Raw genomic sequence first — 26,292 nt, 5'->3', positions numbered from 1 at the left:
CTCTTCATGTTGGTGGGATCTTCAGCGCTGCAGGAGGTTATTAGTCAAAGCAGGGTTAAAGCTGTGACAGATCATGTTAAAACCACCATACAACTCACCCCAAAGCATGGGCCTCTTTGTACCTGAGTGTCTAGAGCTGCAGGCGGCTGGTTCTCATCCCAAGTGTGATGATATATGCCTGACACATCATTTTACAGGAAAAAAAGAGTCTGCATATGAAAAACAAAAAAAAAGAAAGAAAAGAAATGGCTTCGCATTCACATGTTTTACATTTCTGCCCGCTTTGACAAAAAAAATGACATTTCATTTCTCACCCTCAGACATCTCCAAAGGGTTCTAATTTAATTTGCACTCCAAGCTGTTTCTAATCCTTTTCGCCTCAACAATTTCTTTTTTGCGTTCCCTAAGAACTGGAAAAGTTGCAGTTTGATTGTTTTTAATGACAAATATGGAGGCAATGTTTTAAGCTTTTAGTAAAGTGTGAAAAGAAAAGAATTTGTCAAAGCTAATTGAAATTAGCCAAAGCACCAGTAGGGTTTCCTTACAAGATTTGCACATTATTGACAAATTTAGACCCAAATGAAAATGTGGTTTGGTCCTTCACAGCTCTCAGTATCTCTAATCCCAGGATGGGGATAAAAATACTGCCTGCAGTTTGTAGGGTGGTGCATGATACCAACGCTGGCTGAAATAGATGCCATTTTTTTACCAAGCCATGTTACACACCACAAAAAAAAAAAGTAACATTAGTATCAGAAGTGTTGAAAATGAACTGTCCCCGAAGTGTAGCTGAAAATGCAAACCAGCTGCATTGAAGCCACAAAAGTAAAAGATATTTTTTGAGTTAGGCTTATTCAGTTTTTTTCAAGTAGAATATGTCGGGAATATAGATAGTAGACCTATTATACATTAAGAAGGCCAAGGAGCTAACGTGTGTGGTGATTAGTTTAGCAAGTACATTGGGTCAACAAGAGAAATTTACAGTATTGGTGTGTAACTTCTGAGAAAAACACAAACTTTACATGAAGGTTTATACATCTGATGTGTCCATTGGTTCTATGTCTTCCCCCTCCATTTAGATGCAACACAAATTTCATCTAAGCTAAGCTCCAGCTCCCTATTAAGCACGCTAACAGTGATATTATTTTTCCTTATCTGTTTTTTCAGCAGGATATAAGGCTTTTTCCAATTTGACATTGCCATTGATTGAAAGTCGGGAACCTCAGAGAGTCAAATTTACAAGGCACCATTAAATATGATGCATTAGAGGAAGAGCTCAGTCTTACTTTGAGTTAAACTTCAGAAATCTAAATGCATACACAATACATTTCCCATGATGATATTCAAAACTGTCTATAAATTAAATCCTCACTGTGTGATAAACACCCTCAGCATCAAATATGAAGTTTCCTCCAGATTTCTACATGTAGATGTTAATTTAATAATTAATATCTGCCAACAATCACAATAATAAGCTCAACAGTATATCCCATGTGCTACTTCTGTGTTTAAGTGTTTTGGTCATGCATGATACATTGTGGGCTCAGAAAGGCACTCATTGCTAAGGCGACGCTGTCAAACAATTGGCACTAAATGAGAGTTTCTCCACACTAGCATCAGTTAGCTCGTGCTACATACATCACATATGGCCTTCGCTGGGTAATCCTCATCCACTTATGTGCAGCATGTGAAACTAATTTTTTTTAACCCACTTGTCCATTCAGCAAGTTGGCCTTGAAGTAGGACATCCACTTTTTAGAATATAGACTGTTTTTTTTAGTAAAGAATCTAAAACTTAACATTTCTTTCTTTAAAATGTTCACCAAAAACTATCTTGAATATAAGGTGACTTTCTCTGTCTTTGATGAGTTTTTTCCTGAAAAAAATATCCATAACAGCAAATGGAAGCAAAGTGTTATATCATAAATATTAGCTTTTGCCATGTATTGCAAGTTTAGATGGAGGGAAATTAAAGTACCGCAAAACTGTGTTCAAAATGAACATTAATAACACACAAATACTGAAGTTTAAAACCTCTGCTATGTAACATACCACCATACATAATACCACAGATAAAAGAGTTTTGGTTAACTGGCTGACAAGGGGAGACGTTTCTTTTTACCGGCCCGGCACGCCATGTCCCTTTACCACATTTCTGTCCATTAACACATCCCCTGCGTATGCACTCAATTTGGAATCGTAATAAGAGGCAGATGATTCCTCCAACTGCTCCCTTCACAGCCGGTAGAGACCCTGAAGGAGAAAAAAATTTGTCCAACTAAAATCACCCCAACAGGGGTGGGGAGTGGGGGCTCTTAGGTCAGAAGCCCTTAAGTTGAGGCGAGCAGACACTCCTATGAGTTTGTGATGAAAACCGTGTGATCCATCATCGCCGGCACGTTCGTCTGTGAGGGACTGTAAGCGTGCTGGGGGCTCCCACAGGCCACTTGATCACAGTTAAGCTGAGCTACATGGGGCACCGAAGATATCACTCATTATGAAAATGGATGGAAACTGAGATAAGTGTCCGCATTAAATAATTAAAGACCTTCATAGGGACTGGTTAGTGTTGCCAGGAGGCGAGGGGTAAAATAACCCAATGTATTTCTTTATTGTCAAAATTCTGTTCTATCATATCATTATGTCAGTGCCTTGTCATTATAGTTGAAATACAAATGAGAATCTGATATTGATATATATTTCAATATGGAATATGGATGTAAAAAATTATACAAGTGAGATTCACAACAAAAAGTATTAAAAATCTGCTTTTTTTTAAAAAATTCTGCTAATTACAATTGCCTTATTCAATAAAAAAAACTTGTGATGATCATATCATTAATCAGTAATTACACTTTAGTCCCTGCTGGACCTTTGATAAAAAATATGTTACCACACACATATTTTGTCATGCCTGTGCCTCACCTTCATTTCACTCATGAATCGACGTACACAGTGATACAGATGAATCTGCAAAAAAAACATTTTGGATAATATAATATACGTATAATGAATCTAATTATTTATCTGCTTCTAATCTAGTGTTAGTCAGAGAAGTAATGTACCCATCAGCCCTAACTGGTCACTGGTGACTCTGCTGGCATTAATATTAATAATAATAATAAAGATTTGAAGCTGTACTGATAAAGACTTTAAATACAGACTTTATACAGAGTCTCCACTCGAGGGCCAGGCTTCGAGACTAGAAGGAGAACATCCTGATATAAGCCCAGCTAATAAAACCTTTAAGTGCAGCATTTAATATCATATCTAACCTCTTCCAAAAAAAAAAAAAAGTTACACTTAAACAGGAATGGGACCTTGTTTTACACCGGTGCTAACCTGACCCCCGGCTAGTCCACCGAGCGCAAAGGTAGCAACATCCCAGCATCACGGAGCCAAGACGAGTCTGGCTCTGATTACCCAGGGAGCTACTGCCTCGGCCTGAGAAAAACGCTGCTGCTTTAAAAATAAATGTTATTGTTTGTCACAGGAAACCAATCTGATTACTGTTCTTCTCTCATGTGCACACTTAACGCCGTTCACCGGGGCCGTATTTACGCATGTGGTTTCCATTCGGCCTTCCCCCAGCGAAGGGGAAACAGACACCTCCAGGTTTCATCTTTATTAAGTCACACTTTGGAGAAGGTTAAAATGTGGCCTGTTTACACAAAGTATTTGGAACCCCTCTGGAAGACAATCTGTCTGTCCACATCAAACAATAGATTGAGTTTCTCCGGAGCGGCAGCGGCGTTTCGGGGGGGAATGGGCAGTACAGCCCCCTCTGATAGCCGTGACGTCTGTGTTTGCTCAACCTGACAGTGAAAGTGAGGAGCTCTTTAAGTGTGGTGCGAAGCCATTTTTGGGATCTGAATGAGTTGACCATCAAAACGGTGTAATTTTCACAGCGCCGGCGTGTAACGTTACAGCAGGAATGCGCGCATGTATGTGTTACCATGTCTTACATACTGTAAAGTTGATTGAAAATAACATTTGAGGAGCCATTTACCTTTTGCAAGTGAAATCTTTCTACTTCCCTTCCTCTTTTTTTTCTTCTTTTTAAATGAAATGTACTCATCTGGGAATTGATGAATCACACACACACACACACACACACATACACACATACACACCAATAGCAGCATAAGGAAGCAAATACAGCACCAGTAAAAAAAAACACAAAAAAAACCTGAATAAAAGGCTTAAAAGGCATCTGGAAAGAAAGCAGAGAAACCAAGGGACCCGTCAACAGGGTCTGCCAAAGCTTAGAAGTCAGAGTGTTTGTTTTGCCTCATATGTCGACGCAGCCACTCTTTTCCTCTGTCCTGCTGTGATTCTCCACCAGGCAGCGTCTTATAAACTTTACCTCCACAGGGACAAACAGGAGTTGACACCCAGCAAAAAAAAAAAAAAAAAAAAAACCAACAACACCCACCTCTAGGAGAACAAGAAAAGGCAATATGTAAATGTTATGAAAGAAGCCAATTAGGATGTGTATCTTGTTCGAAAGAAGGAGGTTGTAATAGTTTAATTCAAAAAACATGTTTTCTTCCTGCTAGATAATGCGTCACATGTGAGTCTGTGGCTTTTCTGGAGAGCGGAGGTGGGCGGGCGGTGAAAGGATGAGGATGGTGGGGGGGGGGGGGTTGAACGTGCTTGGTGGCAAACATTTGTTTATGTTTTTTTTTTTTTACCCCTCTCCTGGTGCATCATTTCAAAGGGGCGCAGCAACGCATGTTCCATCGCAGGCTTCGCATCCACAGGCGATTAGAAACACATTGTGGGCTCTCCACGGTGAAAACGTCAAATCAGCAGTCATGTCATGCATGGGAGGGAGAAGAGAGAGAGAAAGAAAGATGGAGGGGGGGGGGCATAATGGGAATGGCTTCATAAAGAAACAATAACTTACGCGTTTAATCAAGGAAACATCAGCTCATTTGGTTTCACTTACATCCTCAAGGCCCTCCTGATACGCAAAATGTGGACAGGACCCCCCCACCACCCCCACCCCACTCACCGATTAAAAGGAAGACTCCGTATTGAAAGATGTTGTCAAAAGAAATTGAACGAAAGCGTTTTCGATTCCCCCCACCCCTTATCTTTCACTTCTTTTTCAGACAGAAATAAAATATAACTGAAACAGCGAACGCCTGTGTAAATGAGCGGAGGCCATGTGTTTCCTGCTGCTCTTAATGTTCTGCTGTGCTAAGCATGAACATATGGGTAACAAGACTTTGCCATTTAATTGCTCCAATAGAGGCATAAACTTCCAATGTGATGTCCTCGACCGCCAAGCGGAAAAAAAAACAAAAAAAACTGGAAGGAACTTTTTTTTGTGTGTCCTCCTGCTACAGTTTTAGGTTATGATTTATTCATTATCTCATTAATTTTCTATAAATGTTAAATTAAACTGGGATTTTATTTTTATTTTTTTTGTCAGACATCACATTCACAAGTGTGAAAGAATACCCATGTGGTTAAATATTTTTACTAATTTAATTCCTCTGGACATTTTTGAACGCTCTGACTGAAGGTTGGAGTTTATTCTAATGTGAAATCTGCTCGCAGCGGTTGGGGTTTTACTGTTCGATGACACATGACAAAACAGGAAAATAGTATGGCCATACTTGCTTTACTTCAAAGAAAGTCTTAAAAGAAGTGTTAATGTTCACCATATTTACCAGACAGAAAAAAAACCCAGACCGACCAGGTGTGTGAGGGGGCAGCAGGGAAGCAGCGGGCAGCACAGGGTGAACACGGAGCTGGGCAGGGTAAGGCCTTATCGCCGCTTTAATTTTTCTCTCCAAGGTGAGCTGGGAAGAGATCAGTGGCACTAAACCCTGGGAATTACCCTAGATATTGGCCCCCTGTGCTCTGCAAATGAAATCCTGCCGTCGGCAGGAAGAACATGGTGGTTAACACTCTGAAAATCAGTTTTTGTGCAGACCACAGCTGGCGCAAAGGGGGCAAGGGAAAGCAGTGGGGAAAGACGAAGGAAAGGAGGAGAAAAAGAAGAGGGGGGGGAGGGCACTTCAAAAATGACATTACTCATAAAAGAGAAAATGAAAGAGGGAGAGGGCTTTGCTGCTGGCCGCTCCGTTCTTTGGCGTATCCGTTTTCAGATTGCTCGGTGCAACAAGTGTCACTAACATAATTATTCGCCAAGTATGGCGAGTCAGTCTCGGTCATTTGGCAGATGCATATTGAGAAACCGTATATGGACACCACTCCAGTGCATATGTGAGAACAAACTGCAGTTTGTATTTGTATTGACCATACTGGTAATGAAACCAGAACCGGGATCCAGCTGTCTGAGGGTCTGAGCGGGGGTCTTGGGGCCATGGTGAGTGGGTGAGTGGTGAGATAGAAATCACTCACTGTGATAATAACCTTCACAGTCCTGAACCTGACCAGCTGTCGGGCCCGGGTTCGCCTCCGAGCGCCGTGAGTAAAACTAGAGTGTTTAGACAGTTTGCAAATTAGGTTTTAATGTGAAACGTCTTTAATATAAATAGTAAAAAAAAATATCTGAATATCGACTTAGATATTTACAGACAGAGAAGCTGAATTTAAAATGGTCACATCCACTATTTTCCACCATCATTTTGTTGACTATGAGCAATATTTACTAAATTATTTACAACCCTGACAGGTAATGACCACGTCAAGGTAAAAAATCATGAGCTGGGGCAGCGTGAGGAGATTGCAATGAGTGCAAAGAAATTTTGAAAATCATTAAAATATAAACCAAAATCTCACTTCGATCAAGCAAATGATAATAACATACTGTAGATTTGGTGGTTGTTGTGTGATCACCATACTTTAACAATATCGCACTTTTTTTATGAAATAACCAACATTTTCAGAGACCACAGTAGACGTGTGCTTCATATAGTCAAAGAGCGACTTCAAACCAGACAACGAAGTTCAAACTAATGACCTGGAAAGTTAATCACCAGCAGCTATTCCCACCGCCAAACTGACACCGCACAAGAGGAAACAGTATATGTTGTTACATTTCAACACTCACTTGGGTCAGTCTCACTTTTCCTCACTCAAATATACACAAATACACACCCATGCATGCAAAATATAGTCGTGCTCTCTCTGTCTCTGACACACACACACACACACACACACACACACACACACACAGTATTTATAGGTTCTAATCAGAATGTAAAACAAGACCATGGGTCTTTTGGAACACCCCCTTCGCCATATGCTCCCAAAAATAGCAGGTGCCCATCCAGACAGCCGCAGTGGGAGTATTCAGAGCTTCAATACAAATGGAGGGATGTTTACCCATTGCCAGAATGAAAACAGCGCTAATCTCCAATCAAGTCCAAAAGGCCGATGGTTAGCGAGCGGGAAGCTAAAAATAGCCCAGAAGGTAACACATTACAGCTTCGACTGAGCTTAAGGCTGATCTGACTGTAGCTGGTGTGTGTGTGTGTGTGTGTGTGTGTGTGTGTGTGTGTGTGTGTGTGTGTGTGTGTGTGTGTGTGTGTGTGTGTGTGTGTGTGTGGGCGCGCACACGGAAAATGATTAGCACTTCTGTCCAGATTTAGGACGTCCTATATTTAGATGAACTTAAAGGACATGATATGATGAGTGGGTAATATTAGTACATGCTCAATAGATCAGTGAACTGGAAAATGTGGAGTAGTGTTGGGAGGTGGGGTGGTGGGGGGGGGGGGGGTAAAAGCAAAGCTTGGTTGGAAAACAGTTACTACAAATGCAACAGGCCTGATATTTCGGAAACAATTAACTAGATTTTGAGGATTATCTGGAAGATTTGTCATAAATAATGTTTTATCGTTGTACAGACTGATCTCTGTCAATATGTAAAAACCTACTAAATCATCATATTTCTTCAATTATTGTTAAAATAATTGAAGAATAATATTTAGTTATCGGGGCGGCAGTGGCTCAGTGGTAGAACGAACATCTTATGACCAGACATGTGTAGATGGTAAAAAGTAATTTCCCCGTTAGGTGATTAATAAAATCTTCTTCTTCTTCTAAAACATGTACCAACACTGGCAGACATGTTACTTTAATCTACTTGGACATTATTTTTTTTTCCATTAGAAACAACCATAAATAATCCTAAACCTTAAATGTAACTTCATCTGAAGCCGTCTTGCCCAGTAAAACAAGTGAAAAGCGTTTTATTCCACAGGTTTGCGTCAAATTGTGTTGCAGTGATGATCTGTGATGCGATCTGCCAGCGTTAAGTAAACTGAACATGTTCGCTGAGGCCAGGTGTCACAAGGGATGACAGGCTGACATCACAATTAATTCAAATAAAATTGATATTGCCCAGATTAAAATTCAGTTTAACCCTCTGAGACAGGGAGCTATGCGTTAGTAGTAAGGCGCTCGATGTTTGAAATGAATGGGAGTGGAAATTTAGAGCTACGTTTCCAAGTGGTTTGGACCGATATTACCTGCATTTTCGCGGCACTGTGAAGTGTTCCACGTCTTCTGCCATCTGGCCGACTGTGACTGGTGTGTGTTTGTGGCAAACAGCCAGTGTGGTTGAGTTTTCGGTGAAGTGACGGCGAGTAAAAAGACCCATGAATGGAAATGGTCACTTGACAAATTTTGAGACCAGGTAATTCACCAAAACAATAAACAGTAAGGAGGGATGAGTGGCGGGATCGTGTTGGTGGGTTCAAACCCAACCAGGATTTTCCTCCTGCTCAAATGTTTCAGCCCCACCTTAACCCAAACCCATCCCTTCCATGCAGATCATACATTTCATTACTTAACCCATTATTTACAGCACTCCCAGGCTGTCGTCTAAACTCTAATACACACGTGTCAAACTCAAGGCCCGGGGGCCAAATGTGGCCCGCCACACCATTTTATGTGCCCCACAAGCGCATAAAAAGTCTGAATGTCCGAAAAATAAAGTGTTCTTTGACAAAAAAAAACACATTTAAGTCTATTTTAAACTGACAAATAAACCAAGTTACTGTCCTAACTTGTGTTTGATGTTATTTTTCTTTCTTCACTTGGATAGTTTGATCCTTGATTGATGGATTTCTGTGGGTTTCATAACCTGACAAATTAAAAAATGTATGTTAGAGCAACAAGAAAAAAACATGTTTATAATGTTTGTAAATTCAAAGTTTTTTTTAACATTAAGGAGTAGTTAGATTTATTTTGAGTTACTTTGAGTTATATTTAGTTATATTTATTAGTTTCATCTGGCCATTTGTGGACAGCCGTTATGCTGACGTGGCCCTTAGTGAAAATTAGTTTGACACCCCTGCTCTAATAGATTATTGGGCTAAAATAAAGTCATTTACTGTAAATGTGCGTAGATGGCAGTTTGCACCAGAGCCAAGTAACGATGCAGCAGATGTAAATGTTTTATACAAACATATTTGTGATTTTAAAAGTGCTGCAAAGTGAATTTTATTTAAAGTTTAGAAAATAGTCGGGTTGTCAGTTTACACTTGATTACACTACGCTATGTGCTACACCAGTGAGAAATGAACATTTCAGTCAAACAAATGTCCACTCCCACCCCCCCACCCCCCAGTCTGTCTTTCTTTCTGGCAGGAAATCCTGTCATCTCATGTTCCTAAAAAGTACACATGGAAAGGGCAGACATCATAAAAAATGCCTATCCACCTGTTGTTCTGGTATTGTGGGAGCATTTTTAAACCCCACCTGCATTTCTTTGGTCTGGCAGACAGCGTGTGTGTGTGTGTGTGTGTGTGTGTGTGTGTGTGTGTGTGTGTGTGTGTGTGTGTGTGTGTGTGTGTGTGTGTGTGTGTGTGTGTGTGTGTGTGTGTGTGTGTGTGTGTGTGTGTGTGTGTGTGTGTGTGTGTGTGTGTGTGTGTGTGTGTGTGTGTGTGTGTGTGTGTGTGCAGACCAAGTGCGTCTCCCCATAAACAGGTGGGGTTCCCCTCCACAGATATCGAGTTCCCCTCTTTGATAACCCATTACAGACTTCATTAATTTCACTCACTCAAGCCACGCACTCGCTGTCTGAGTCACTGAGGAATTTCTGCATGAGCACACCTCCTCGGTCTTGTGTAACTTTTACAAGAGATTAACATGTGTGAAAACAAATGTAATTCAACCCTTTATTGTTTTTAGGAAGGGTGAGCCGGATGAGCTCAGTGATAAAGGTTTGCCTGTGTTGAGCAAGGTGGGGCTATCACCTTAAAACCGCAATGTAAAAAAATATATATATATACAATAAGCATTCCTGTTTTTTAATCATGCAAGGAAGTTAAATTGAAGTTGAAGCATCAAAGCTTTCAGTTATGTCACCAGCTCTCGAGAGCCTATACGCAAATTTCTCTCTTGAGCTGTGTTAAGCCAGGAAACATAACTCTACACAGATACATCTCCCGCGTCCAACTGTTCAGGGGCTAATTTGTGCTTTGCTTTGTTTTCTTGACGTTGAATGGTTGTTCTTGAGCACATGGGACACCTGACACCGCGGCACGCTCGATTCCAGTTGTGCAATGAGTCATTTTCAGCGTCTGGCAGACGACACGGCGGTGTGCGTCGAAACTCGTAGCAGAACTGGCTCCGTCCACGCTGAAGCTGTGAGCGCCGTGCTTCAAAAAAAGCATGTCTAGCATTGCTCCAAAGTAGCAGAACAATGCCAGGGATTAGGAGGATGAGCTTAAATTAGCCACAATAGAATGAATGCAACAACATACGGACCCCCCCCCCACCCCCCACCCCAAAACAATGACTCTGTTTTGTTATTTAATCGGCTTCGTCTTTCAATTTGAAATTCTGAATTAACTCCTTTGTTGTTTTTTAACTTGATAACAAACACAATCAGAAATGTATTTCAATCAAGTCAGGAAATATGAATGATAATCTTTTAGAAAGAGCTCAGACATCGTCTTCGTCTTAGCCGATTTTGCATTTATAGGGTTTTGAGGTGCATCGATTTGGCCATATTGCAATTCCTGCAGGAGTTGCAGATTGGGCAAAACCTCTGCATAATCTGTGTAATGGTGTCGAGTTTTGAGCGCCCAGACACAAATTCAGTAATGATTGTATGAACCCAATGGCTCATTCAGAGGAGCAACAAGTGTGGGGGGAGTGAATTTGGTCCAGGTGGGGAAGGAACATGGAGTTAACAATGTCCAATTTCATAATTCATGACAGAAAAGTACATTTTGCTGGTTTTAACATTCACCCTTTTTGCTGATGGTGAGAAATTATCTGCAATATCGATAACAACAAGGCTCCGCGGCGCCAGGAGTTTCCCCCACCTCATGCCCTAAACCGGCTGGGATAGGCTCCAGCACAAGGTGCCACTTGTGCAGCTTTGTTTAAAGGATACGCATGTTTTTTTGTTTTTGTTTTTTTAGAAAGTCATACCAACTGTTTAAAAAGGTCCTTCTAACCTAGATACACAAGTCACCGCTGTCCTTTTTTTTTTTTTTTTTTGTTTTTTTGTTCTTGTTGCTCGGAGAAGAGTCACCACCTGTCGGGACCTTTGACTCCCTGTATTGTTGTTACAAAAATGGATTTGAACTTCATTCTGATGAGACAAGCATCTTGATTTAACACTAGAGAACAGAGTTTTCTGGAAAATGTTGAGGTATTTTTGGCTGTAGCGGTACATACGGAGCATGTGGATGCTTGAGTTCAAGATGATTTACAATGCCGAGGCGTCTATAAATCCATAGTGTTGAAAACATAGAAACATACCACAGAGGCCACTGAACAGTGGGAGTGGGAAGTTGTGGATAGAAAACCAAACGAAACCATTTCATCAAGCAATTTCTGATCCTCCTTCTCAGCTTGAGTATTGATTTTTGTGGTTCGATGTGTAACTTTGTGCGCAATCTTTAACGGCTCGATGCCATGCAACAGTATGTGTTCTCATTTAATTAAGATCAATAACTACCTGAAACAGAGTAAAGCTGATCCCCCCCCCCCTGTGCTGTCTCTGACTGTTAGTGTTAATAGAAAGTAATAGAAGAAAAGAGACAGAAAAGGGCCTACCACAGACAAGCCATTGAGTCAAGTTTGCAGGAAAAAAAAGACATAAGAAATGACTATTATGCTGTTTGATTTAAAATCATATTGATCTCTGCTCCTTTTGATTCACATTTTCCCCACTCACAGCCAAATCCTCCCACGCAGGCTTTGAAAAGATCTCTTTCAGTCGCTTTTAAAGATGCCAGCCGCACACCGAAAATTATTCTCGGAGAATATTGCTTTAAAATAAGTATTGATTCCGCTTGCAGAAATGAGGCATTATGTGGGTGTTGAGTGGAGCGGGGAGATTCGGCGGTGAAAAATGACACTGTGTCATGAGCTATCAGTTTCAGTGGCTCAAAGAGAAACATCTGGTTGGACACGGCTCCAAAGAACACAAACCGAGCTAAGAAGACGGCATAAGTTGGGAGCAGACAGCCTTCAAAACAAACGCCACCGGCTTTGTTGGCTTCTGACACAATTTGCTTGAGGTCTTACTCAGTTTCAGAGCCTGGAGTCTTGCGATGATCTCCACGTGCGAAAGACGCCTATTGCGATAAAAAGGAAATGATCAAAAAGGTGCAGTTTAGTGTGTTTGACAACTGATACTCATCCTAGGAATATGTTACATTGTTACCTCTTTGGACATCATATATAGTTTGGCTTTAGAGTAATCCATCAACCCAGGGTGAGAAATTTTCTTCTATATTTGGCCTCTACATCTTTAGCTTGTTCTCTCAGTGGGTGCAGGGGCAGCTGAGGAGACAACCCTCTCCATCAGTCATAACTGCTGGCCCAAGGCCCAGAGATCCTGTCACTAAGAGAGGCTTAAACCCAAGAATCTTCCCCACATTCGTACGAAAGCCAAGCAGGTCAAAAGGTTCGAAAATGATTTCCATAGCCAATGAGGTACTGACTTTATGACGGCAGTCCACTAGTAGGACTGTGAGTGAGGGGAGTGCTCCCTGAGGGCTAATTTCTTTAGTTGGCCAGCTTTTTCTGTCCTCACAATCAGCGCCACAGCCCAATAACCTTAAACTGGAAATTGCCAACTGTACTAAAGGGCTTGACTGAGGATTTACCATCATCATCACCTTGAAAAAGTAATATGCCATGCCTTAAGTTGTAATCAACCTCCACTCCTACATCTGCACAATTTAAGGCATTTAAAACCAAACAGAATGATCACCCTGTAAAGCGTGTACGATCAACGATAGGAAAACACTCGGTGAAGGAGCCCAAACTGGGGATCGCTTCTGTAACGCTGCCGGGTGACCACAAAAATCTGTCTGTGAACCACGTCAAATCTTTCACTCTTTTCTGCAGCTTTTCATCTGCATTCGTTTACCACCACATCAGCATTTTTACGCCAAATTAATTCTGACGGCAGTCCTTTTCCCCTTCGCACCCTTTTCACAAACGTGGTCAAACCCCGTATCGGTTTCTTTGCCGCCATGCGACATGTACCTCAACAGATAATGTACAGTTATTGTCTACTTTTTAGTCAAATTAAATGTGTGATAAAGAATTTAAAATGACAATAATGAACAGATAATCAATCTGACAGCAACAACATTTTCAAGCTTAAAAATAAACATGTACACAGGTCAAATCCTACAATTTCTTCATAAATACAGTTTATAGAATTTCTATTCATAGGTGAAGGGAGCATAACCAATGCAAAGAATACATTTTTGTGGTTTATAAATGATTTAATGTAATAGCTGAATTGATGGTCTTTATCAAAAAACTGCATCTTTGGCCTACGATCACGAATAATGCACATATTCTAATGTACAACATGCCCAGACTCTAATGTAACCGATATAAATCACAATGTAAAATGCTGTAGAGTTTGTTCTTTCAAGCTTCAAAAAAATAACTCAGCTATTGTCTTTTGCAATGCGAGAATATTGTTCAGTTCAAGCTATTTAACCATAAGTATAGTTTCTACAGCAACGTTCTTGGATGTTTCAGATCTGCTGAACACGGTGAGGGCAATTTATAAGCTGGAACATAAATATTCACTGGCAAAAGCTGATATCTTGTGGTTAGAGAACTTATCCCGCAGAAGTACTCGTGGCTGGAATGATTGACGTATTAGGTTTAAATAATGGCGCAGCCATCTCATGCTGTCTTCAAAGTGCAACCCGTGCAATTTCTGAAATGTTAAGGAGTATTAAACTTTCTGCCTGGACTGTAAGTTGAGGTGGGATTTCATTCTCTCTAAGAACTGATGTCTTCTGGGTGATCTGAGAATGTCTGCTTTCATCTAATTCAGAATTTGAGCCCATGTTCAAATAGTGTATACATTTCACATATAAACTCAAACTAGAAATATTCTATTGTGTTATATCGTATCACGGTAGCAATTGCCAATAAAAGATCGTTTCCATTAAACCTGGCTGACGGACCAACTGTAACCTCAGCAGCACCAGAGAATGCCAAACGAAAGGTTGTTTGTCTGTTCCTTCCGAGAATGGTTGTGCAAGAAGCTCGGTGACGTGGGGCCCGATAACGGCTAACTTAATAGCCAAACAGATATATATCGTATTAGTTGACGAAAACACATCCATCGAGCTAATTCTGATCACAACGATCCAATAAATGTGAAGAAATTCAAGAGGTTTTTTTCTGAAAATGGATACAATACCATACCTCGAGTACGAAGCAGTTCATACGCTCTATAAAATAAGAGTTCTACGCAAGTATGTGACGAAATAGAACCTATAAGCTTCAGCAACCTCCTCCGTTCTAACTCCCTAAAAGGTCAGCAATGTCTACGCCGTGTCGCTATTGGTCAGCGTCAGAAATTCACGCGTTTGAAGTTCACCAAAGTTGAACATGACAGGGAAGATTCATGCTGAGGATTAATGCGCCGGCACAACTGCAAGTCGGTTTTTAGGAAGCTGTTCATTTTGGGGATTTCTATGAAAAGTTACACAAGTGCTCATATTTCATGGTTTGGGTTTCTTGTGATCGGAAAAATAGTAATTTCGAGATTTGCATTACATGCTTGTGTGTGATTACTGATGAGGTAAATACACTGATTTTATATTTATCCCAACATTACTTTCTCATTTTACGCAATTATTTATTTATTTATTTGCCGCTTTTCCAGCCGACCGCACGCCAAAAGACGAAAAGGAAATCACCGTACGATACAACTCACCAATTTTCCGCACTCGGCACAGTCATGTTAGGTAATTACTTCCGTCTAGGGAGAGTTAAAACTAAAAGGGTTTATATTGAAATGCACTAGAAGGGTTTTGATTTTGCTGCATCTTCTGCACTACTTATGGAAGGCTAGCACTTGTCGCTCTCAAGAGTCCTCATTCTCCGCTTGAGTTGACTACCACCCAAGCCAAGAGAGATGGTATAAAGTCATCACAAAAGTCAAGAGCTACTGTGCCACAGAGACTGATGTTCAAGAGGGAAGAAAAGTTGGCAGAAAATCAACGTTGTGTCACTGGAAAGGATTTGAAAGTGGGAGGAGGGAAAACAGGGAGGGAGGGAGACAGGAACTCTGGCTGAGGCGGAAGAGGGTTGCTCTCTTTTGAGAGAATAAAGCAAAAAGGGGGATGGAAAAATGTCATACAAAGTTAAAAAAAAAAAAGAGATTCGGAAAAAGACGAGCAGAATGCAAAAGAGTCTCGTTGTTGCTTTGGAGAGGGAATGGCGGCGTTGATAGAGGAGCTGAAAGACATTTTTCTCTGGCTCCAGGCCCAGCTGGTGTCTACGCTGGATGTCTGCGGGTGTCCAATCTTTATTCCGACCCCGGAGACAGCTGGAGGTGTCAACGCCACGCCAGCCTCGGTTACACTTCCCCACAAAGACTCAGCCATGTGTTTGTATACACATCAGCCCCACTGTCACAACAAGCACATATTTTGACACACATTCTTTCTCCCTTATGTAATGACTGATCGCACATGTTCAGCAGTTTACTTCTCTCCCAAGCAAGATTTATTCTAAAAGGAATAAAAGCATCGATTGTATTTTGAAACCAGAAATTGCCTGTGGGGTTTATAATCGAACAAGAACAAAAAGTCGAGTTAAGGAGGTGCTTTTATGCACTATTTACACCAAAACAAATACTCATAACTTGGGTTTTAAATTCGTAATAACCACAGACATTTGAGGGGTTAATCTTCTAACTATGAACCGGCAGAGAGGCGTTTTATACATGTCTTAATGGGTTCCAGAGGACAGAACGACTCTTGACAATCACATACGTCTCCGGAGCTCCCCTGTCTCCTTGGAAGAGTAACGGTGTTACGTAAGGAGATATAGATGCGGAGAATTAATTTCTTTTCCTGTTTAGTTTTATTTGGTCCAAAAAGGTAGAAAATTCCAGCTGCCACTGAGGCACGATGAGAACAGGAGTGCTGCACCGTGTATGACTAAAAGACATTCCTGGGTAATGAGGTTAGTTCTGGTCCCATAGGTGAAGGAGGATGATACGATAGTCACTGCAGGAATCTAGAAACGACAAAACCAGGTCCAAAATGACACATTTATTCCCAACAAAATGAAATATCTTGACTAAATATGTCTGATTACAAAAAAAAAAAAGAAGCTATTTAAAAAGAAGAACACGCGTCCTTCATCCGTCATCGGACTGGAACATTTCCAGTTTTAACTTTGACGGTTCACTCTCCACTCAGCTGCAGTCGTCTTCAAAATGATGTCCATTTAAGGGGGGAAATCATTTACTACCTATAAATCAGACAAGATCAAAGGGCTGAAAACCTTAGAGCGATCACTTCAAGAGATGATGCTTCACGTTTTTTTTTTTTATTATTTAAGACCGTGATTTGAAAGTTTTGAAAGTAACTATAATGATGACGAAATACCGAACGGAAGAACGCACAGCTTTGCATTAAGGTCGAAATATTTTAGGAACGATAGAAGAAAAATGAAACGCTGAAACCTCCGGTGCTTCACTTTAGAGCAGGGGTGTCAAACTCATTTTCCTCGAGGGCCACATCAGCATAATGCCTGTCCTCAAAGAGCCAGATGTAACTTATAAATGTAACTAAATTTAAATCAATGTAACGTAAAATAAATTTAACTTCTCCTTAATGTTAAATAACTCTGAATGTATTACTTATTTGAGTTACAAACATTGCAGTTGCACAGAAAGAAAAAAAAACATGTTTGTTTGTTGCTCTGTTATAAATACTTTTAACATAAGATGATGTGCAGGGCCACATTTGGCCCCCGGGCCCTGAGTTTGACACACGCACTTGTAGAGATTCGTTCAGCACAATTTGTTTCACCCAAGCAAATTTCTCTCAAATACTTTTGTCACACAGCCTGCATCAAAACTGAGCAGATGTGTTTAAGGGAAATGGGATGCCTAATAAATCTTTAGCATAATGTTATTGAATTAGTAGGGACTTAGGACCAGATACCGCATTAAATCCTGTCTTTTCCAGTTCACTGCCTTTGATAGCGATATATCAGACTACCACATGATATACTTTCGCATCTACCGGTTTTTTTCATCACCTCAAGCGAGGCATCGGCGGCGGGGTGACGATGAATAATAAATGAGTTTGAATCTTCTGATGGAATTTCCACTTGCGCTGTGAACAATTTTCAGGAAAGAGGATTTACACTTAATACCTCGCGGTGCCCCCTCCAACAGTCGCTGTTTGTACCACAGATTAATGGCGAGTTCTCCATCTCTGCCGTGGAAAGATGTGATATTTGCTGCCATTTAAAAGATACTTATTAATCTGAGAACTCAAATCTTAGATGTTCAAGGTGAATTATGTCTGTCATCTCCGGAATGGATATTGAGAAAACATCCAAATCTACAAATACATGCTTCAAATCATTACATACTGATATAATTCAGACTTGTAAAGATGACTTATGTCTTATTTTAATCAAATCTGTTATAAAGCACCGTTGCGCTATGAGAAAAAAATATTAGCATGCACATCTTGACGGCATTAGCATCACTTTCATGAATAATGATGGTGATGGTGCTCAAATAAGACACTAGGCCTTTAAAATGATTTCAATATTCATTTTTTTCAGCATAGAATAAGACCTCAAGGCCAGTTAAGTGACACATTTTGACTGACTGCTGATCAGTGCTTAAACACTACAGCAATGTCTTATTATCAACTAACATGTCAACAGTAATCCCAGACCATAAACTTCTATCGTGCATCACCTCCTCGCTGTGACCCATCCTCTCCTTACAATGCTCGCAATGCAAGAAGTTCATCCCGCTTTTTCCTTCCGGATGAAAGCAGAAGCTAAATACCTCACGAGGAAATGTAAACAAAGCTCACACACCCTCGGCAAAATGTCCTTTCTTCCCAACATGGCTCGTAATCGGACGCCTGGATACCCCCTTTGCCATCCCTCATTACCCGGCATTCCTGAGGGCCGCATGCCGAGGGGGCAGCAGAGGGACTGGTGTGAGGTTGGCGCGGGGCCAGGTGACAGTGATTGATCGGAGGATGATTGATGGCTACAGCTGATGCACCAGCTCTGTTTTCAATTGTTGTTGAGTTTGGTACTTCACACCTTGTAAAAGTGTTTTAAGGGGAGCTTTGGGAAAAATGAGGGGTGTCGTGTTGGAGGTAGAGGATGGAAAGTGTGAAGAGAAGTCGCGTGGTTTAACAGTCTCTTTAAATTTGCTGAGATCGAGAAATGTGGAAGTTTGATAATATCGCATTGTTTTGTATGAAACCAAGATTTGCAGAATATGAACGTAACCGCGATAAAATATGAAATTGAGGCAAATTCAGTGGTTTCAGTCAATTCCAAAGAAAATGTGTTCAGATTCAAGTGGCAGAGTCCTCAAGAAGCTTTAGAAAAGTAATAATATTCTCCTTTGTGTTGCAGGGTGACATTATTACAGAGCCACAAAGTCTGTATGAGGATGTTGGGGTGGAAGTATGGGTCAGCCAAGCGTTCTTCAACACGGGAGACCAATGTTCAGTTTCATATCCTCCCCCCCAAAAAAAAGTCAACATTGGTTTCTCTTAAGCATGAATAACATTCTCTAACCGAGCAGATAATTCAACCCAAACCGAGACGTCTTTGCACCATAACCTGACCAAAACCTCAACCATTCTGAAAAATGATAAATTATTTTACAGCTTATATCCCACAGATATGGGCATGAAATCTATTTGAAGTCACATTAAAAATAAATAAATAAATAAATAAAAAAGTGCTAGAAAACACACACACAAAGAATTCAAAGACAACCAAATAATGAAAAGCATTGCAAGTCAGAGACATAACATAGTTGAAATGGCTCAAACATTATTTTCCAACATCTGTGATGGATAACTAAATTCAGTAAATGTAATAATAGGTGGATTTGTCCCCTAAATTTCATGCATCAAATTTCAGACTGAATTTGTTAATGTTTAGTCTATTTTCATCTGCTTTATTACGTTACACTGAGTCATCAGTCAGAAAGGTTATGATTCTAGTAGAGTGGCTCCCAACCCCAGTCAGATATGAGGACACTGCTAATAAGATTGCACATTTACTATAATTAGTTTAAAAAAAAAAAAAGTTTTCATGCTGATTTTATTTTGTTTTATTTGTCTGAAAGGCTGGTCTGTGAAAATATTGTGTGCTGTTAAACCCATCAGTGGTTCAGGACCAATGTTCTAGAAAATGAAACCAACAGCATGTTTTGGCATTTCACTTAGAGGACTTGAACCAGGAAGTTTGTAAAACAGTCTTAAAGTCATCCAAACCAGCAAATTCCTTCTCTCATAGCAGTAACTTATTTTAATTTTGGACTATTTAAAGAGACGGGTGCCCCCCCTACCCCCCATCTTCCTACTCTTCCAAGTATGAATGTGTCCGATGTTAAGATATACTTCATGCTAAACACAATTCCTTCCGCCAAGAGGTAGTGGGTTCACCTGTATACCTTGGATTTTGGGGTGCATCGCCAGCGACACAAAATCAACTGATGAAACTGATGTGATGAAACACGAGCCGTGTGCCAGAACAGAGTATTCAATTTCGGCGCAAATCCGGTCTGTCGTGGCATCATCACAGACGAGAAAGAAAAGCTCTCTAGTTACCTGTCAATCTGCATTCCAATCCTCAGCCATGGTCATGACATCTGATCGACAGGATGATCAATGATGAAGGCAGTCGAAATGAGTTTTCTTCCTGGGCTGCTTGGGTTTCGGCCTCCGAGATGGACGGAGAGGGGAGTGGACTACCTGTGTGAAACCAAAAGTAAACCTTAACACTTACATGTAAGTTGGTTTCTAATCATGTTGTTGGAAACCATTTCATATTTTTACCATGACAACAAATGTAAACTTCTTAGAGAGACGACGACAATCGTCTGAGCTCATCCTTTCCTGCTGTTCCAAAACTCAAACTAAATATCTCTCAGCAAGTTTTATTTTGAAAATCTACTCTTACCCTGATTTTTTTTATTTCATTATATCCTAACTTCACTAAGTTTTGCACATGTAAAATCGGCAATATGGCATGAAGAACATCACAGTTTTGAGCACTGGGTCATTGACCGAGTTGCTGAATTTGTCGAGCTGGGATCATGTTGGCGCTACCGTCCCTCTGCTCTTGTGCACAGGCAGCATTTTTGGACAGATGCTGTTAAGAGAGCGATGGGATATATTTTAAAAGGTCTAAATCTCAGCGCGTAATGTACCGCTCGAGAGCTGGTATTAATGAACATCCCTTTTAATCCTCCGACTACTGCTGCAGCCATTTTGAGGACCATGTTAGTCATACTAGTTTCCATGTTAAATGGAAATTCCCGCTCCCTCTGTCCAAGTCCTCTAAGTTGGATGATTAGCCGGGGTGAACAGGTGGCACCCTCATTCCTCCACCCTGCTTCCCTGTTCCAAAGCTCCAACTTCCCTGCTGCGAGCTGCATAGCTGACGCCTTTGCCCTGAGAGTCCCTGCTTCATGGTCAGTGCAGGGTTTCTTTGCGACCCAGCGGGGAGGGAACCTTGCAGAAGACGCTCGGTGATCCACAGGATGATAACAGGGAGGAAGGAAAAACGTTAAAGCCTCATCATGACCTTCTGAGACACCAATAGCTATCTGCCCTTTACTGCACCGCTGAGGTCCTATATTGCTTCTGTGGCAACAAAGAAGGGACCAAGATAATGTCAGATGTAAAACTATAATTACCTCCCAAGCTTAAGTGGCATTATTTAACTTCTATTCATAGGAGAGTAGTAACACTGGTCTACAATATACATATCACAGTTTTTTCCACTGTGTATTGATTATTCCCTTCATTGATGATGCTTTTTTTGGTCAATTGTGCCATTTAATTAGGAAATATTGAAAAAAGGCTGTGTTTGTGCCTTTTATTTTATTCCAGTTTGAATTACTGGTGGAGCTACACAGAAAAGAACAATTTTATAGTTTGTTTTTTTTCTCTATGGCCGTTTACAGTTATGGAGACAGGAGTCGATCGATCTGCTTCCCCTAAACATCCTTGAAGTTGAGTGGGATTGGTGACAAAGCCTTGGTTCTGTTAATATGGGCCCCCGATGACCTGACGGTATTTGAACTGCCCTTCAGGTTCAGTGATAAGAATGCTGTGCGTTACAAACCGCGAGCACCACGGAGGGGGTTAAGACTCAGTTGGTCCACCAGGGCCAAGTCCAACATACTAAAGGATCTGCAGTTCTCTTTGCGAGGATCACGGACCTACAGCCTGTCAGCCATTGGCTGAATTCATGTCTCACTGGTCAGTGAAAAAATATCAATCAGCCATTACCTGGAGCCCACTGTTCAATGGCAGCAAATTCAATCTGTAAGTGATTTATCTTCTTGGACTCTTGTTAAGATGACAGTAGCTTTGGTTTTTCTATCTTTTTTTTTATGTTTGAATACCAAGGACATAACTTATCCAAAGATATTTCCGGATGTCTTTATTTCTAAGACGGTTTCAAATGCCGGTTCCCAATCAAATCTTATTTTCTTTTGGAGAACAGATTCCCTTCCATCAGTGTCAGTCAGTATTAGACACTTTCTTAGATACTTCATGATGCTGTAGGATAGCATTCAGGTTAAGTGTGGATGAATCTGCAGAATTAGGCTCCATTACTCCAAGTTGGGTCCCTGCATGTTGTAATATGTCTGCAGGGCATTTAATATGAAGTGTTTTAACTACTTGTCTTCTGAGATTGCATTTGAAGGGCAACAGTGTGGGTTTGCACATCAGATGTGTCGTGTTGTCTTTGTCTATAACGGTTGATTTAAACCCAATCACACAACTGCCGTCTATAATTTTGGCTGAGAGTCGAGATAAAAGGGAATTTATCCGATCAAAACAGAGTAGGACAAATAGAAATTAAGTGAAATTAATACAAGCAATAATTTTAAATTCTTGACTGTGAATTTTGGAAATCTCTGTTGAGGTGATTGCAAAGGATAGTCTCATGTCTGATCTCAAATAATGGAACGTGATCCGAAAACACACCCGTAAAATGTGATGATCAAATGCATTTGCACATTTGCTTGGTCCACATTTATTAACAAGCGTACACATGCAAAATGAATGGAACACCACCGGGGATGCACGGCATTCGTGTAATCAATCACATCAGTCGTTCTTAATCATATAATGAAAGATTAGTTCCACTCCCATGCTTTCTTTTATCTCCAACTACCCAGACTTAATGTCCCCAAAAAAAACAAGCTTACCTCATCCCTTTGTCATCGCGCAAGTATTCTAACAACTGAAAAGCTTAAAGGTTAAAACTCGTGATGAGGAGGGCCTCTAGTCTGAAGCTAGAGGATTTCCTAAGAAAACCGGGCGGGGGTAACAGAGTGAATATACGACATATCTCCATCAAAATCAAAAATTTTCTCTTATATAATAGCCACAACATGAAACACACGGACTTCACAGCTCTCTGTTGTACTTGAAACAAAACCTATTAGATTAGCGTTTCAAACTGGAGACAAGCAAAAGGTGAAAGAGACACGGTGAAACCTTTCAGCATGAAATTCAACAGTTCTAATTACGTCAATCAACGACAGGGGGCTTTCGCGCCAAAGGCAACGTGTATCCTGTTAGCCAAACATCTCTGCAATTAATTGAAACATTAGAGAGAGAGAGGGGGCGAATGCTCCGGAGCTTACGCGGCCTTGGCTGTGGAGTCACATGAACTGCAGGCCCCGAAAGACACGGAAAGCACTAGCCATCCAGCATTGGGCTTAGCCTAGCCTGAGTGTCCCCATGGCTAGATTCCCTCCCAGTCAGGGGGGAACCACATGTAACTTTGCACTCAGCATTAGCATGTCTGTCATGTAGAGGCAGCAGCTTCGTAAATGGCTCCTTCGTGACGGCGTTACCGGCGCGCTGTGTATTATTTTTGAAGGTTGCTCTTCACAAAGCATTAGACCGGCGTCCAATTTCTGGTGTTTATGTGATGCGTTGAATCGTTACACAGATATAGGGAATAGATACGGGGAGAGGATGAAGTATGGAAAGTGGGAACAGAATAGGGAGTGGCAGGACAGACATGTGATGAGACCATCCCGAAGCCAGAAGATTAGAGGTTTGAGCTCATCCACTACTCATGTGTCCGTCAACAAGGCAATAATCCCACAGTGTGGATTTGCAATAATTAATGAACACCTAAAATAATTAAATGTGCAAGAACTTTTGTAGTTATGTCCTAAAATTTGTCTTTGCAAACCGATTTTTCGTTCTCCGTTAAAGGGCAAAAAAGATTCATCCCTAGACGGACTCTGATTAACGTCAAATTTTAAATAACAAGATCTGCAATAAATCAATAACATCGTGTTTTGAAATGTCGATGACGATGTAGAGTTCAAACGTTTTTGCGCCTCCGTTCCGTCTGTTCGTTAATGGAAACTGCTGTGTGACATTCACAGCATGCCAGGGGTCAGCAGCGCCAGCCCGAAGCAAGCTAACACATCGGTCAAAACAGGTATTTGGAAACAGTCTTAAGCATTATTTACGAGACTGGCAACTGCCATCACAATGAACTATGACATCACCTAAGCCTTGTCCATTAAGCATTTATTTTCAACAATGTGGCACCTCACACATCAGAGTTGTCTGCTCCGTACCTCCCCCTCCCGCGCCTCCGACGGCGTGGAGCTAATTACATGATCTGACGGTTGAGGTTGTGATTGGATGCTCGCTGCAGGGACAGTAAACATGATCGCCGCTACCTCCACAACAACAGCTGCTGTGCCCTTGAGCAAAAGTGTTAAACCCATGACTGACTCAGGAGCTGCGTGTCAACCAGGCGGCGGTTTCGACATGCTAAACAAGTCAATAGAGGGCTGCCAAAATATAAGAAAATTAATTATAATAAGAGGGGTGTCATCAGCAAACAAGTGAGAAAATCTACTGACTTTTAAAGATCTTAAACCTGACTTTGATTGTTTCCGTGCAAGGTAGCACATCAGTAAATATATGTTTTGGTAAATAGGTGATTAATTTCTCGTGTGTTTACGAGAACATTTCATGGTTATGAAATATGAAGAACGCCCTTTGTAAAGATGACATCCAAATGTCACTATAAATGATTAGAAAATAATCAGTAGAGACAAAAAATGTTTGTGATTTTTAAAAGAAGACATTAAAAATTGTGGTCTTAAAGACTTTTTTTTTTTTTTTTTTAGGAATATTGCCCATTATATTAGAACCAGTTTGACATTAGTAAGTCCTCATTGTTACATTTATAAAAGCAAAAAGATTCATCTCTACCTGTGTCCTCAGAAAACCACAGATCACAGTGTGGGAATCGTTTTTACACCTTTTTCCTGTCATCTATAGAAATACAGTCCTACCATCTCCCTGCAGGAGTGTGGAACCGCAATCAGATATTACTCAATGCTCACATTTGCCCTCTGGGATCACTACACCTCAGTTATTCCAATGAGAGTGTCACTTTCATCTTCAAATGTAAATACGCAAGCCCTTTAATGAATCGCCTTGTTTTCCTCGAGGCGATCTCGCTTTAAAGTGTGAGACGAAGCGATGCTGTTCACACCGACATGAACAAACAAGACTAAAAGGTGGCTCGTACAAACTTTTTCCAGGTTATTAATCCTAACATTGTGCATGAAGATGTCTCCACCTGTGCCAAAATATGTGGTTTGAACCCTTTTAAACAGCTATTGTTTTGTATTGTGTGTGTAATTTATTTGTGTGTGCCCGAAGCAAATGTAAGATCATTCTTAGTTCAAGTTGAAAATAAATCATGAAGACAGCCCTGCAGCTAGAGTGTTGTTTTGGGCCGCTGTAAATGTCTGGATTAAAGGTATAATTGTGGCTTCACACTTTTATTTCTAAGAAAATATCTCACAAAAGAATTGATAATAGAAAAGATCACAGGCTTTTGTAAGCATTCAAACTGAACTCTGCGTATGTGTGAATATATGACGACAAAGTTTATTATGCTTCTAGTAAAAAGAAAATGGCTACACAAAATAATCTGAAAGTCCTTCTTACAAATCCTGAAAGAGGATTCCATGCCCCGCCCTACTCTTTGTGTGATTGGCTTTTTCCAGCGATGTCCGACAAACCAACCAACCAATTAAAAGCGGGATAACTTGACAAATTTTGAGTAAATTTCAAAGATGGGCGTCAATCAAGGGAATATGTTATTTCATATTTAGGTTAAGAGGAGCAAATGTTACAGGACTGAGGTATGATGCAGGCACTGTTGTTGGATCAATTCCCTTTTAATCAATGTGTAGTTCTTCCACATATCCTAAAATATTTCATTAAATGTTATTTTTCATTTAAAAAAACAAAACCCTATTAAAGTCTTCTATCCAGGGATCAACCACTGTTTTAAATTTTAAAAAAAGCTTCACTGACACCAGATAATTATTGTTTTGTCTTGCATCACCAGATGACGATCAGCAGCCATCTGCTTTATATTCGTGTATCTATCACCCGTCGCTTTTATGGAACTATTTTTACCATCTGTATAAAAATTGGGGCTTCAATTTCAATCCGCTGGGATGCCACCGGCCCTCATTCAATCCCATTATCCTACTGTTAGGCCAGGGTGTCCCCCCACCCCACACCCCCCTCCTTCCATTCCATAATAGTCTGCAATGTGAAGCTTGAATAAACACAATCAATTGAAGATAACATATGCACCACAGAGACTCCCCCCCCCCACACACACACACACACACACCCATTCTTCACCCCTGCGTGTACTCTATTACGTCTTCGATTGATGCCATATTACATGTGGGAAGCAATAATCTGTGATGTTATCACCATTACAGGATTGTCTCAGAAGAACGGACCCGATTCTCTCTCT

At 40.7% G+C, this 26,292-nt stretch overlaps 1 protein-coding gene across 2 annotated transcripts in view; it reads left to right on the top strand.

Annotated features, from left to right (window-relative positions):
• Positions 1-26,292, top strand: part of pitx2 (paired-like homeodomain 2) — a 47,679-nt gene that overhangs the window by 6,038 nt on the left and 15,349 nt on the right. Inside the window, exon 1 of one of the 2 annotated variants that reach the window (XM_068325522.1) lies at positions 20,060-20,234. The exons of the other annotated variant lie outside the window; for it this stretch is intronic. The gene's annotated coding sequence lies outside the window, so the exon portion shown is untranslated. Of the gene's footprint in view, positions 1-20,059; positions 20,235-26,292 lie in introns of those variants that run through there. 2 annotated transcript variants of the gene reach the window in all.

The sequence above is a fragment of the Antennarius striatus genome, chromosome 10 (assembly GCF_040054535.1).
Source record: "Antennarius striatus isolate MH-2024 chromosome 10, ASM4005453v1, whole genome shotgun sequence".
NCBI lineage: Eukaryota > Metazoa > Chordata > Actinopteri > Lophiiformes > Antennariidae > Antennarius > Antennarius striatus.
This window is presented reverse-complemented; position numbering and strand designations above follow the sequence as displayed.